The sequence below is a fragment of the Elephas maximus genome, chromosome 4 (assembly GCF_024166365.1).
Source record: "Elephas maximus indicus isolate mEleMax1 chromosome 4, mEleMax1 primary haplotype, whole genome shotgun sequence".
Taxonomy (NCBI): domain Eukaryota; kingdom Metazoa; phylum Chordata; class Mammalia; order Proboscidea; family Elephantidae; genus Elephas; species Elephas maximus.
Genome location: NC_064822.1, coordinates 31822916 through 31837803, shown reverse-complemented (window position 1 = coordinate 31837803; position 14888 = coordinate 31822916). Strand labels below are relative to the sequence as shown.

The window sequence follows — 14888 nt, the reverse complement described above, 5'->3', positions numbered from 1 at the left end:
TTGGTGGTTCAAACCCACCAGTGGCTCCACAGGAGAAAAGACCTGGTGATCTGCTCCCATGAGACCCTATGGGGCAGTTCTACTCTGTCCTGTAGGTTTGCTATGAATCAGAATTGACTCAATGGCACACAACAACGACGTGTGTGATTGAACCAGAATGAGATATAATGCTCTGCCTACCCCATAGCAAACCTCTGAAGAGTCAGAAATGAGGCCTGCCAGAAACAGGAGAGCAATGGAGGCCGATAGAGGGAGAATAGCTAATGGAAATCACTGAGAACGTGTTCAGAGCCTGATCTGAGGTTGAAGACTACTCCGATAACATAAGATATGTTTATTTAGCAGGTAATAAAGGGCCAGAGAATCCAGTTCAGTGAATTTTTTCTTGGAAGCCTTCACGGAGGGGTAAGAAGGAACATGTCCTGGGAGATGATCTGGAAGAAAAGTCTGTTGTCTCTTTAATTGTGGTGCGGCCCCATAATTGCCCTATTGGCTTCTCCTTCCTACTGGACCAGGAGAGCTTGTCTGGGGTCATGGCAGGGTCTCAGACTTTCCTTCTCCACTGAGCTTACAACTTCAGAAGGAGAATGGGGATGGAGAGAGGGAGTGATGGCAACCCCGCTTAGCCAGACAGAACAACTGATCCACACTGATGAACAATGGAATAAAGAACATCATTGCCAACCCCACTTTACTCTTCTCTGTTTATGTGTCATTTAAGAGCCGTTCACAGTCATTTCTCCTCATGTTCCTTCTCTGAGAGCTTTATTTTTCCCCCACCTGTGTATGTTAACTAAATGGCAAGCCTTGAGGCTCCCTTGAAGGCCTTCTCTCCTTGCTCAAACTGCTCAAACCCATCAAAACCCATTGTTGTTGTTGCAGCCCAGTGGGCTACAACTCCTGGTGACCTCACATACAGCAGAATGAAATCTTGTCCTGTCCTGTACCATCCTCACTATCGTTGGCATGCTCAAGTCCATTGCTGTGGCCACTGTTTATTTTTGGTGTCCTCCAACCTAGAAGGCTCATTTTTCAGCACTATATCACACAGTGTTCTATTGTGATCCATAGGATATTTACTGGCTAATTTTTGGAAGTAGATCACCAGGTCTTTCCTCCTAGTCTGTCTTAGTCTGAAAGCTCTGTTGAAACCGGTCCACTGGTGGCGTAGCTTCCAGCATCATAGCAATACATAAGCTACAAGTAGAACAAATTGACAGACAGGTGGTAGCCTCCAACCACAGCTAGAAGTAATCAGCACCATGGGGGACTTCACTTGAAACTCTTGTGACCAAGTAGTTGTCCAGATATTCTAAATTTCCAAGAGTTCGAAAGTCTGTCTGTCTGAAGCCAGCATTTCCTAAAGAGATACTGGATAGGGATGGTTCTTCTGAGTCTGCCTTGGTTCATAAGCATTCAGGGAGACAAAGAAATAGTCCTGAGGTTAAAAGTCCTAGTGGCTAGGGCATATGACAGCTCACTGGTTTATTTGGAGAGCTCTAGAGGAAAAGGAGGCAATGTGAGTGGTATAACCAGTTAACTGTGGGTTGACCTAGTGATGACTAGGCTGTACGCCTAACCCAACCTGGCCTAGAAAACTCGTTGCATTAAAAAACTTTCCCTGTTTCTAAGCCACAAGTTTGACTACTGAAGCTAAACATGACCTCAATTGTCTTTTAGCTGTCATATTGTACCTGGATTGGGGTGTGGATACATGGGAGTCTGAGGCATGAGGTTAGGTAGCTGAGAATCAGAGATGGCTTATGAATAAGAAACTTCCTTTGTGTTGACTTTAGGTGTCCTAGAACAATGTCATTGCCCAGCACCATCTCACACACAGGCCTTTCAGAGTTGCTGGGTTCTCCAGTTGGAATCCTAACATCACCTTTACGCAGTTTGCTTTCCTCCTTGACACCCATGGCAAGCTTTAGACAAATGAGAAAAAAGCAACAACTGAGAGTTGAGGAGGGGCCTGAGGCCTTTCTTGAAAGTTGTTACGGAAGCCAAAAATCACTTATGGGTCTTATGGGTTTTAGGTGGATAGAATTCCTGAGAAGTTGATGTGTGACAACCACCAGGGGGCAGTATGAAGCTGTTTCCACTACTCATTACCTCAGGCTTGACCGGAGTCAAATCCAAACCACACACACTTTTCAGTTCCTGTGTGGGAGCTTCATCAAAGCCCTTAGGCTGTATTTAAACATAAACCTGGAAGCATCATCAGGAGCAGGTTGGATTTTCTCCTCATACGAAATTCAGTTTTACTGGTAGCATGTCGCCATTTATTTTCTTATCTGAAATGGCCAGTTTTTTTACTTCTGGAAGATTTGAAATAAGGACTCATTACTTACAGTTGTGTAATGCCCCTGCTCTAAGCTATAAAACAAAAAACTTGCTTTGCAGTGTTTTCTTAAAGCTTTGTCTGGAATCCATGTAATGAAAATTTAAAATTACACAAGGGCAGCCTGACATACCAGAGACGGATCCATACTCAGATTAATTTTTTACTCACCTCCTACCATGCGTCAGTTAGAGGTATAATAATGTGTGAGACAAGGTTCCTGCCCTAAGGGAGCTTATGGTCTCATGGGGGAGTCAGACAAAATCACAGAATCACAGAGGGTGTCACGGGGGAGTCAGACAAAATCACGGAATCACAGAGGGCATCATGGGGGAGTCAGACAAAATCACAGAAGATCCAGTTCCCTAGCACCTTGGTGTACTCAGCATGCTGGGTTAGTTTTTGGGAAAAAAAAAAAAAAAAACCTAGTCAATTTGGAAAATGAGAAGAAGAAAAACAATAATCATTTTTGGAACTACCACAGCTCAGGAAATCTGACATTTCATAATCTCAGGCCTTTACATGAATTTTCTACATTATCAATTCCAATAGGGTCAATGAAGGCATGCAGTGTGTATGTATGTGTGTGTATATACGTATACTTAAAAGTGGATAGGTAGACATAAAAAAAACTATTAAGAAAGCATTTTTCCCTTTTACTGAAGTATCTCCAACTGCCTAAGTAATGTTTTCTCAGGGAAATTTTGCAAATATGTGATATGTGAGAATAGATAAAGATTGAAATGGTGATTCAGGGACTGTCTCATGAAAGCATTGAGAAATTTGGAAGAATATTGAGTTTTCAGATTGAACCAGTAATTAAAAAAAAAAAAAAGGTCCCTATGTTATTGGACCAGGTGCTGCCTTCTTGCCTAATGTGTCTTAATTTTAAACAGCAAAACTGAGCCCTTATTTCTTATCAAGGTTAAAAGTATGGTTGAGTGCACGAAGCACAGAAGAGGGATTTAGAAACTCTCAATGCCAGTCCCAAGTCTGTTATTGACTTTGGGACGTCTTTTAACCTCTTGTTTCTTCTTCCTCCTGGGTAAAGTGGAAGTAATAAAATGGTCCATCTCCCCGGGATGCTGTGATTAATGTCACAAATTATGGCAATTCACTTTGCACATTCAAATTGGGATTCAATTGCTCATGCTGACCCATAGCAAAGGGGCACACATCCTGCTTCATGAAGAAGAGGCCTCTCTGCCTCCTTCCTCTCCTACCTCCACCCCCTGAATATGCCCAGAAGCTCCTAGAGAGCCACCCAGCACTTTCTGCCTCCGTACCTCTTTATGTACAGCCAACACATGGCTATTCCAAAGACTTTGGATGTTGTGATCCATAGGATTTTCACTGGCTGATTTTCAGAAGTAGATCACCAGACTTTTCTTCCTAGTCTGTGTTAGTTTGGAAGCTCCACTGAAACCTGTTCCACATCACAGCAACATGCAAGTCTCCACTGACAGATGGTTAATGGGTGTCCATGAGGCACATTGGCTGGGAATCTAACCTGGGTCTCACGCATGGAAGGAGAGAATTCCATCACTGAACCACCAATACCTCTAGAAAGACATATTATTTTTACATTCTTCAAGAACCAGGGACTGCTACAGTCAAGTTTTTGTAATTATTTTTATGCCCCATCTTGCCTCAGAGTGGGAATGCTTTATTATATATGAAGAAGACAATTTCCTTATGTGAGAATTCCACCATTCATTCTGCCATTACTTCTTGTGGTAGATTTCTCCCACTAGACAGTGAGCAAGAAAGCAGAAACTGGGCTGCTATTTTCTTTACCTACTATGTACCTGGCAACTGTCACAATGCCTGGTTGGTACACAGTAGCCACCAGATAAATGGTGGTTAAAAGAATGGTGGGAAAAGTCAGTTGGTTCACTTGAAATTACAAGTCACCATACCAAAGTGCCCGTAAACTTTGCATGTTCCATGAAGATCTAAATAATAGAATCAGCCAAGAAATAATAGGTTGTAATACTAATAAACTTTATCTCAATTTATATATAAATAAAAAGTTAATACATTCAAAGAAGGTGACTTTTGAAAAATGAATTTTTTGAAAATGAATCATTTGAAAAATGATCTTTTTTTTTTTTTTTTAGCAGTCAGATTTCTCAATAAGCCTGAGTGCCCCAGAATACAAAATTACTTGGAGAGATACTAGCTCAAACTTATATGGTTGAATTTCCAACTAAACCTAACTAGCTTACATGGGAAAATGTAATTTCAGTCAGAAGGGTTTTATTCTTGTTTACTCCTAACCATCCAAAATATCTGAAAATGTAAAGGTAGAAAGAGTAGATACAAAAGCCTTCAAAACCAGCTGTTATTTCTTAGAAGCCTGGTGTTACCTGAGAGTTGAAAAGCGGCATAGCTTAGCCGCCTAACGTTTTTCATATTTAGACGTGATTCCCAAGTCTCACCTACAAATGGTTTGTGCTGGGATTTCAGTAGCTTGTTCCCTCAGTGCTCTTTTAGGAAGAAGTGGCCACATTTGAAGACTTCCTACCAACTTACAGAAAGCTATTACAAAAGGAAAAAAGAACTTGGCATTATTTCAGGAGAAGAGTTATATTCTCCTAGATTCCCACATGTCCCCAAAAAAGCCATTGTTGAAGGGAAAACAGATGATTGCTTGAAAGAAAATCTAAGTGTAGAGCCATTTACAAAAAGAAATGCTTTATTTTTTTCAAGTTGCTTGGATCCATATGCAATAAAGAGTTTTGCTAATCGTTTTCCCTAATTGCTTTGGCTAACTCATATTTGATGGAAAAAAAAATATTGTGAAAGCTGCAGTGAAATATAAGTTGCTCTCCCATGTAATTAGTTTGTTCTGGGGGCGCATTTTCATTATTAAAATAATTCGTGGTAGGTAGTTATAAGAGTAAGGTTCAAGCTGGAAGACTTCAGGATAATATTTCTTACAAGAAATCCTCTCTACCACGGCAACTCATTTTATTCCTTGGTTTTCAAACAGATACTTTACATCTAAGCCCAGACATACATATCTAACAGGTCGAGGCCCTGGACTATCTGACAGTATTTCTGTGTCATTCCCTTCATGGGGGGAATTAAAGGCTTCAGGTATCAGTGGTCATGTGTTTTCTTTCAGAAAACCTATTTCTGGGCCCTGATTCTCTTTCCTACTTTCCTCTCCCTCCCAGTGCCAATCAGACTACAAGGGAGATAGAAGAAATGGTAGCAGATGGATGGAGGTCATAGTCACGCCCTTAGCTGGTGTGATAACTCTTTTGGGGATGTTGACTGGTTTTATCCATCATTCCCTGGAGCCAAGAGAAGGAGGTTTTCATCTTTTTTTCTAAAGCCAATCTCTGCCTGTGCTATGGATCCCACTCATACCAACCCCCCAGGAACTTCCTCTCAACTATTTTCAGTTTTATCTTCCATTTGACTCTTTCTCCTTTGCCTTCAAACACAAGAAAGTTCATTTCTATTTTTTTTTTTTTTAAAAAAAGGACTTAACTTTACCAATGTCTTCAAACAAATGTTCTTTTTTTTGTGCCTTTATTTCCTTGGATCCACATCCTGACTTTTAAGTACTTTGCAGCCTGGCCTTATCCTGCAATATCTTTATTTCTTGTATGTTAATTCAATAAATTCAAACCTCCATACAGAAAAGGACATCAACAGATTACCTGGTTTTAATCCATAACTTTAGGCGTCCCCGCCCATTCATTTTCTTTCAGAGAACATATTTGCAGGTCTCTGTTTATCTTTCCTGTTTCATTCTTCCTCCTGGTGCCAATTTGATTACAAAGGAGGTAGAGGGAATGGATGGAGTCTCTCTGGGTGGCACAAATGGTTTAGTCCTTGGGCACTAACCAAAAGGTTGGCAGTTCAAACCCACCTAGAGGAACCTTAGAAGAAAGACCTGACAATCTACTTCTGAAGGGTAACAGCCACTGAAAACCCTACGAAGCGCAGTTCAACTCTGACACACATGGGGTCACCCTGAATTGGAATCAACTCAACAGCAACTGATTTGGTTTGGTTTAGAGTGAATGGTGAGGAACAGCTGGACTGATTCCCCAATTTTTAGACAAGACTCTGGGGCCAATGGCCAGAGGAAGTTGCATCTTTGAATAAATCTTATGGTACTTGTCTTAGTCCTCAGGTTCTTCAAACTTTCCGCTATGTTTGATACCGTCCAAAGGCCAGTTGGACTTCCATGATACTGTGTTCTGAATTTAATCATGATCAACAGGAAGGAGTGTTTGGGGAACTTGAAACTTATAAAACGTCTCGATCCTGTGGCTCAACAGAATGCCTTCATACTACATTCAATTTCTTTTATCTTGTAAATGAAAGCACGATCATAACTAATAGAGAAGGTTTACTGACTTACAAACAATTCAGAGCTTAGTGCAGGTTCTAGAAATAACATTTGACGATGGTTCTTTAGTTAGGCTCTGGAAATATTTCCAGGAGAAAAATGAGTCATTGACTGAGCTTCTATATAGCAGACAGTATGTTTAGTTATATATTCAAATATACAATATTGGATCTCTCTCATTACAACAGTTTTATATTCATATTTCTGAGAATAGCTCTGTTACTAAAATATCCGTATATAATTTTATCCTATTTTTTTCTACTTTTCTTCTGACCACTAATATTGAACAAATGGTAAGAAAACACTGTATAGTATCTTAAATGAGGATACAGATGAAGTGTAATGCATTGTTGTATGTGTGTTTGGTGGTGTTTGCTTTGTTTAGCGTGTTGGTTTGAATAGGAAGATGCGAAAGAACAGGATGAAGCTGCATGTTTGCCCTGGGAGGACTCTTGATTGCAAGATTTAGAAGTTGAACTGAGCTATGAATGTCTGAGTTAAAATCTTAGCCATTTGATTCAGAGTCAGTATCTTAAAAAAATAAAGTCAAACCAGTTGCTGTCAAGTCGATTCTGACTTGTAGCAGAGTCAGTTAGAGTAGAACTATGCTCCACAGGTTTTCCAATGGCTGATTTTTCAGAAGTAGGTCACCAGGCTTTTCTTTCAAGGCTCCTTCTGGATAGACTTGAACCACCAGCCTTTTGGTTAGCAGCCGAGCACCTAACCATTTGCAACACCCAGGGCTACTACTTTATGCTGAACTTTATCAAGGAGGATGGCTGTAGTATTCACAGAAGAGGAGATGTTAGCTCCTGTATCTTGAAGGCTGGATAGGAGATTTTCCAGGCAGATTCTGAACTTTCCAGACAGAAGGAGTCACAAACCACACCCAGGAGTTGTGAGAGAACAGAGCTGAATAAACAACTGAAAGAAGTTCAGCATGAGTGGGGCACTGGATCCTTACAGAGGGTATGGTAGGAAATGAGGCTGGGAAAAGAGACAAAGAGGCGAGACCTGTTAATGAGCAATCTTATGGTCTTCTCTCTAGGTGTGGACATCATTCCCTGGGAGATGAGGAACCACAGAAGGGTTCCGAGAGGCTCAGAGTCATGGCTCTTGCCCTCTGCCCATCGTCGGTGCTGTCAGCTAGAAACTTCCAGTTGTGGCCCATGTTTGCTCACAGTTCTTTCCATTTTCATTCCTATTCTCTTCTCCCTAGGGCCAGGCAGGAGTCCACCAAGAATGGGCCTGGGTCAGCTCCAAGCCTCAAGCCTCGTGCTTTTTTACTCAGAATTGCCTCAGCCTCTGACCACTGAGGCACTGTTAGAACATTCTGAAGGCTTGCAGCTTTTCTTCTTTGAGGAAATGTTTTTGCTGTTCAGTCCCCCATAGACTCCCAGAGTGCTCCCCATGCTCTAATGGGGACCCTCACTCCACTTTAGGTTCAGACGTTAACACTGCTTCATACTAAACCAGCAATAACTAGCAATGAATTAAAGACTAAATTAACAAAAACCCCTACTTTTTTACTCTTCCAATAGTATTTCTTTAACTCTGACTATCATCAACTATTTCACATTTGAGAGAAATCTCATCTTAAATTCTTGTATTTCTATCTAGTCTTTAAGGTCCATGGGTAGCACAATTGGTTTGTGTGAGGCTACTAACCAAAAGGTTGGCAGTTCGAATCCACCCAAAATCACCATAGAAGACCAGTCTGGGGATCTGCTTCCATAAAGCTTACTGGCAGTTTTACTCTGTAACAGATGGGGTTGCCATGAATTGGAATCAACAGCAATGGGTTTGGGACTTTGTTTATTTTGGGGGTTATCTAGTCTATGCAGACAGTTTGGTTTTCTCAAGAGAGAAAATTTGACCATAGCCAGTGGACCAGAGGCAGAAGTTCTATTGCAAAAGGGGGCAAGTTTCGCAATTGCTTCTCTCATAAATATTGTGCTACCATGGATAACCCTTGATGATTAACATGCCACTGTGAATCACGGGACGTTTTCCGTAATTCTACCACAACTGGTAATTCACAGTTGTCGAACAGTAAAATTTCATTCATTCAGACTCAGTAGTTTTCATATTCCTCTTGTTTCAAATTTTTAAATCAATTACTTTTCAGCTTCTTTGAAGTCTATGTTTATTTAGCAACACTTTCTTCCCAAATCTTACAGAATATTTGGGGAGCAATATTCAAAATATTTGGAGGCTTTTTTTTTTTTTTTGGAAGACAAGATTTTTAGGTAATCTGAAGGACCCTCAATGCACTTATTTATTTCTTAACAACCACAGACTAATTGCAAAAACATTTATTCATTCACTATAACAAAACTCATTAAGGATGTTCACTTAACCATATTTAGTAGTGTAGCTGAAGTTACTCTGTGCAAAAGTAATAAAACTACTATTTGAAAATATATTATAAAACACTTCTCAATTGCTTTCCCTAACTAATTCAAATTTGTCAAGTTTGACCATAGAGAATTTTACTACAAATATATTCAAGCAATAGATTACCATTATTCATTACTTCCCAACAAGCCCCAATTGCCAGCAAATAACCCAAGGTTTATTTCCCCGTCCTATTACAACACCGGAAACCCTTGTGGCGTAGTGGTTCAGTGCTACGGCTGTGGACCAAAGAGTCGGCAGTTTGAATCCGCCAGGTGCTCCTTGGAAACTCTATCGGGCAGTTCTACTCTTTCCTGTAGGGCTGCTATAAGTCAGAATCGACTCGACGGCACTGGGTTTTGGTTTTATTACAATACCTGCACTGTGCTCATACAATTTTTCTATTTTCTTATATATAACTTTGTCTTATTCTGGTTCTCTTCTGCTTTTCTGTCATATGCAGTGGCATGAGTAGGAAGGGGAGAAAACGGAGTGGAAAAGCAGCCACTAGCACAAAGATTTTGGGGAAGGGGACAGAGCAGACTAACACAAATGCTTGAAACAGGGCTGGAATTGGGCAAATCCAGGTCGAGGGTAGGGCTCTGAGCTGTGGGACTAGAAAAGACCAGGAGGCCCGTGTGGTGTCATGGGAGGCCAGAGCAGGGTGGTTGCATGACGGGACTCAAGAGAAAGGAAAGGATGGCAAGCACAGGAACAGCTGAGAACTTTTTGTCCCAAATAGTAAGCTCATTCACACAGAATCTGAAACCATTACAAACACAGAAACAGAGTAGCCATTAAGAGAACAGACTCTGGAGTTAGGCTGACTTGGGTTTGCAAGCAGGCTCTGCCACTTACAGTATGACTTTGGACAACTTACCTGACTTCAATGAAGCTACTAATACTCAGCTTGTAGTGTCGTCATGAGGATTCGAGGAGGTAATCTGTGGAGAGCAATGCTTGGAACGCAATATAAGCTAATTATTGCCTTTATCACTCATAAAGCAATCAAATAGTCATGTTTAAAATATTTTATTCAGAAATATTATCATTCCTTGACTTCGCAGATGTTCTGCATAACTGAAATTTTCACAGACTTTGAAGTCAGACCAACCTGGGTTCAAATCCTGGGTCCACTGCTCACCAGGGATATACCTTTTAATCTCCATGATATTCTCTTTCCTTGTTAGCGATATGGGATCAAACCTACCTTCCTCCTAGAGTTGTTGTTAGGATTCAAAGTGACAATGAATTGAGGCACTTAGTAGGGTGCCTTACCGAAGTGCCAGGTAGTTGGTATAGACATTTTAACTTTGTGGTGTTTCACGGTCACCCAGTGGAACTTGGTGTGGTGAGTGGACAAAATGCAGTCACAGATATCAAAGGAAGAGCCAGAGTATTTAAGAACATGCATGAAGTCTCACATTGAAGTGGTAGTAAAGTCAAGGTTAGAATATAGAATTGCAGAGTTAGGGTCAGGGGGAAGCATTCCCTACTCTCCAAGACCTTATAGGTTTACTTTATTGGTAACAAAACTGAACCCAGAGGGAGTAAATAAACGACATCAGATTTTCTCCCATCCTAGCCACCTGGGTTAGAAAGTTTCCAATGAAATACTTTGGTGCCCAAAAGAGAGTTAAAAAAAATTTTTTTAATGTAGTAACACTCATAACTAGTTGAACTAGGCACAAGAAATATTCTAAATTATATGGACTTAGCCAATATTTTAAAAGTTTAATAATGTGGCCATTTTAGGGTCAAATCGTAACAATGTGTTTGTGATATATTTTAATAGTGTTTGATGATTGCTTTTTGGTAATTTCATCCCTAATTGTGTTTACAGCAAGAAATGTGATCTTTGGACCTAATAAACCTGTTGCCGTTGCCTTGATTCCAGCTCATAGCAATCCAATAAGGCAGAGTAGAACTGCTCCATAGGGTTTCCAAGGAGCGCCTGGTGGATTAGAACTGGTGACCTTTTGGTTAACTGCCAAGCTCTTAACCACTGCTCCACCACCAGGCCTCCTTGAACCTAATAGGTGTTTGTTTAGATAAACAAACTTACATTTGGTGAGTTGCTGTCCTAAACAGTTACACTACTCTGTGTGCACCCAGTTCACTGATATCAACTAAAGCAGCACAGCTTCCAACATGGCGGAAATCTGATGACTGTCGACGAAGGTTAAAATGTGGAAGTTCACTTTCCTGGGGCTCCTCAACAGGCCTGGAATCTTCCTTCACAGAAGAGCAGCCCCTCAGCCTCTTACATAATTTCAAAATCTTTAGTCCTCGGAAATTTTGTTTAGACAGAAACCTTTATGTTGGGCAACTCGTGGTCTTCAGTGGTCCAGCCTCCCCAACCCGTGCTCAAGCCCCGTGGTTATTTCCCATTCAGCACAGCTGATGGAACCAGGCATCTCGGCAGCTGACTCCAAAAATGATGCGGCAGTGTCAGAGGTCCCAACAACCCCTCGCAATGGGAGCAGAGAGGCAGATTTGAGATGCTCAGCTGCTCACACAGCCTCTCTGATGCTCCCTTGGCCTGTCCTGATTTTCTTCCACCCCAACTACTTAAACTTGCTCTTATTTTCATGGTTGCCCTAGTTAAATGTGTTTACCTTCTTTTGTGTGTCCAATTAATGTTTTGGGGAAAACACTGGAAAGGTGAAAGGTAGAGCCTCTAACTTTGGGAGTCGGTATGAATATGTGTGTGATTACAAGCCGTCTTGTGCTACACACACCCATGTTACTCTTTGTTCCTTCCTGTGTTGGCGTAGTGGTTAAGTGCTATGGCTGCTAACCAAACGGTCAGAGTTCGAATCCACCAGGTGCTCCTTGGAAACTCTATAGGACAGTTCTACTCTGTCCTATAGGGTTGCTATGAGTCGGAATCGACTCGATGGCACTGGGTTTGGTTTTTTTTTTTAGTGTTTTTTAATTAGTGTGGGTTTCTAATTACTCAACTAAAAGTTGGCTGGTGGGAACCATTACATTATTATCTATATTTTACAGATGGGGATACTGAGGCACTAAATGTATAGCTGGTTTACCGTGCACTGCCTGCGACCCAGTGACAGAGTTGGAACTGCAATCCAGAGCCCCTGGGTATTGCCCAAAAGACCACGCTAGCTACTCTTCTGCTGAGCACAACTCCTCTTTACTTTTATTTTAGGTAAGGTCTATCTTTTTTATTAAATCATAGAATGAACATTCATCATCTTGACAATGAATGAATTATGAGCTCAAGGCCCATGTATGAAACTCGGCTTCTGTTAATCCCCCCCCTGAGCCCACTGGAACAAAATGTCTGAGTTGAGCCATGTGATCTTCCCACATGCATACATTCTGACGTTCAGCTGTTTTATTTTTTAGCCACCCTTTCTTTGGTCTTGCAGGCAGTGACATCGCCATATGTATTACCTTTCAGACCATGTTTTACATTCATTTATTTGCCTGTCTTTGTCTTCGGGTTCTGGTGTGAAGCCATCATAACAACTAAAGAATAAGAAATAAGAATAAAATAATTCAAAGAATATGAACTATTGACAAACAATATTGAGACCTGTATAGTATCTGATGGATTTGTCTATGGAGTGAATAGAATGAATCAAGAATAAGACTCTGTTTTAAGCTCATGTGACTTTGATCAAAATCAGTATCCCAAAAAAAGTAACAAAATAATTCTCCTAGCTTTATTAAGGTTTTTTTTTTGCTTTGCCCAAATTAGCATATATAAGTGAAATTAATTGTCTGAAATGGAAAGATGACTGAATTGACACCCAGCTTTAGATGCATTCGTTTGACCCAAATTCTGAGCAGAAATCTATAAGTTTAATTAATGAAAGAAGAATAATGGAAGTCATTTTTTATTCTGTTACAGAAGTCCACATAAGCCCTCACTATTCTAACACCAAATTGTAAAAGTCTAATATTTAATTTGAAGGAAGATTAAAAAAAACTAACAAACCTGTTTTGCTGTTGAGTCGATTCCAACTTATAGTGACCTTATAGGGAAGATAGGAAAGAGAAAAGATAGATCTTGTCCACGTACAATCTTTATTTGCCTGAGCTGTTAGTTTAGGGAGCAGTGTGGATCAACACACGGGCACATCTCAGAGTGCCTAAGAACAGAAGGGTCGCAGACATCATGGTCTGAGAACCACAGGCAAGAAGCCATTGAACTTATGCCTGAACAGCATCAGAATAAGGCAAGTCAGGGCTTCCACATTTGCACCAGCTCTGACTGTGGAAGTTCACTGAGAAATAGCAAGGGTCAGGCTTGCAAAAGAACTTCAGAATTCAAGAACCAAAGAGGGCATTTTGCTTCCTTTTGTAAAGCAACAGTGTTGGTGGAACACGGTTGGATGAAGGAGGGGATGGGGATGCTTGATTTTGTGCAACTAGAGAGCTGGTTAGTAGGTTCCTGTTTACTCTCTGCCAGAAGCTGAATAGACTCCAGAAAGGGAGTTGAGAAGTCCTCTGTGCTCCTGGTGATTTACTCTGATTTCCCTTTGTAGGCATATGGATTCTATTTTCAACTGTCTCTATAAATACTGTTGTGACTGACTCTCTGCCAAACCAGCTACCTTTCTCACCCCAGGGAGAAGCCAGAGATCAGACATTCCTACACTACAGCCCCATTAGACACTGTAAGGAGAGGGAGCCGATTTGGCAGTCAAAATGATGTGTGGATTGCATCTTTAAAGAGCCAGGCCAAACTTAGAGTCACTGAGCTACCATAAATAACCTGGGCTCCTCTCTCTTTGTGTGGTTTGAACTGGAATGCCTTTCTCTTTAGAGTTGTACAAGCAGCAAGGGATCAAAGAGTCAACTGTTTATGGGTGCATAGTTCATTACAAAGTCATTCGGCTCAGCAGGAGGACTCTGGCAAAGCACTAATAATTCTCTCTCATTACTATTTTGTTGCATGAATTGATGTTGGAAGGCACTAAAAGAACTTGCAACTACTTTAAATAACTTAAAAAAAAATAAAGATTAAAATTCACGTTGAAAGGAGGGTTAAAGCTTAGCTGGCATCTTTTTAGAGTATGGAATGTGGTAGGAGAAAAGAGGAAGGAAAGAAATTGACCCATTACCACATGGAATGTGGTTCAAGAATAATAGAAGGCAGAACAGTATCCTGTGTAATTTACTTACTCTTGGTAAGCATTATAGAGAGCCTTTGATAAGCAGAGCAGAACATACGTGGGGATTTTTTTTAAGCCCCAACTAGATAATGTATTTGAAAATCAGGCTTTTGAACTAGTTCACTAGAACGTAAAGAATAAGTGTGTTTCAAATTATAGCATTAGTGATGTTACAATCCCAGGATTGTGGACAATAACAATGATACAAAATAATAACTACTATTTATTCAATGTCTACTGTGTGCCGCATGCTGTTGAGTGTACGTGATATCTTTTATTCCTCACAAGCATACAAAGGGAGGTGTTGTTATCCCCATTTGATGCCCAAGGAAAGGAGACTCCACAAAAGTGCTTTGCCCAAAGTCACAGCTTGGCTGCTAACCAGAAGTTCAGCAGTTCGAATCTACCAGGTGCTCCTTCAAAACCCTATGGGACAGTTATACTCTGTCCTATAGGGTGGCTATGAGTCGGAATTGACTTGATGGCGATGGGTTTGGTTTTGGTTTTTAGCCTATAGTTAGTATTTCTGCCTCCTAGATCCTCTTCAGGAAGCCCAGGTGGTGTAACAGGTAAGCACTCAGCTGCTGACTGTAAGGGGGCAGTTCAAAACCACCCAGCGGCTCTGTGGGGA

At 40.8% G+C, this 14888-nt stretch overlaps 1 long non-coding RNA gene across 1 annotated transcript in view; it reads left to right on the top strand.

The window, feature by feature from the left end:
- The window catches only part of LOC126074921 (uncharacterized), a 324424-nt gene that overhangs the window by 298212 nt on the left and 11324 nt on the right, over nt 1-14888 (top strand). The window contains exon 3 of the long non-coding RNA XR_007517066.1: nt 12123-12282. This is a non-coding gene — a long non-coding RNA (uncharacterized LOC126074921). The remainder of the gene's footprint in view (nt 1-12122; nt 12283-14888) is intronic.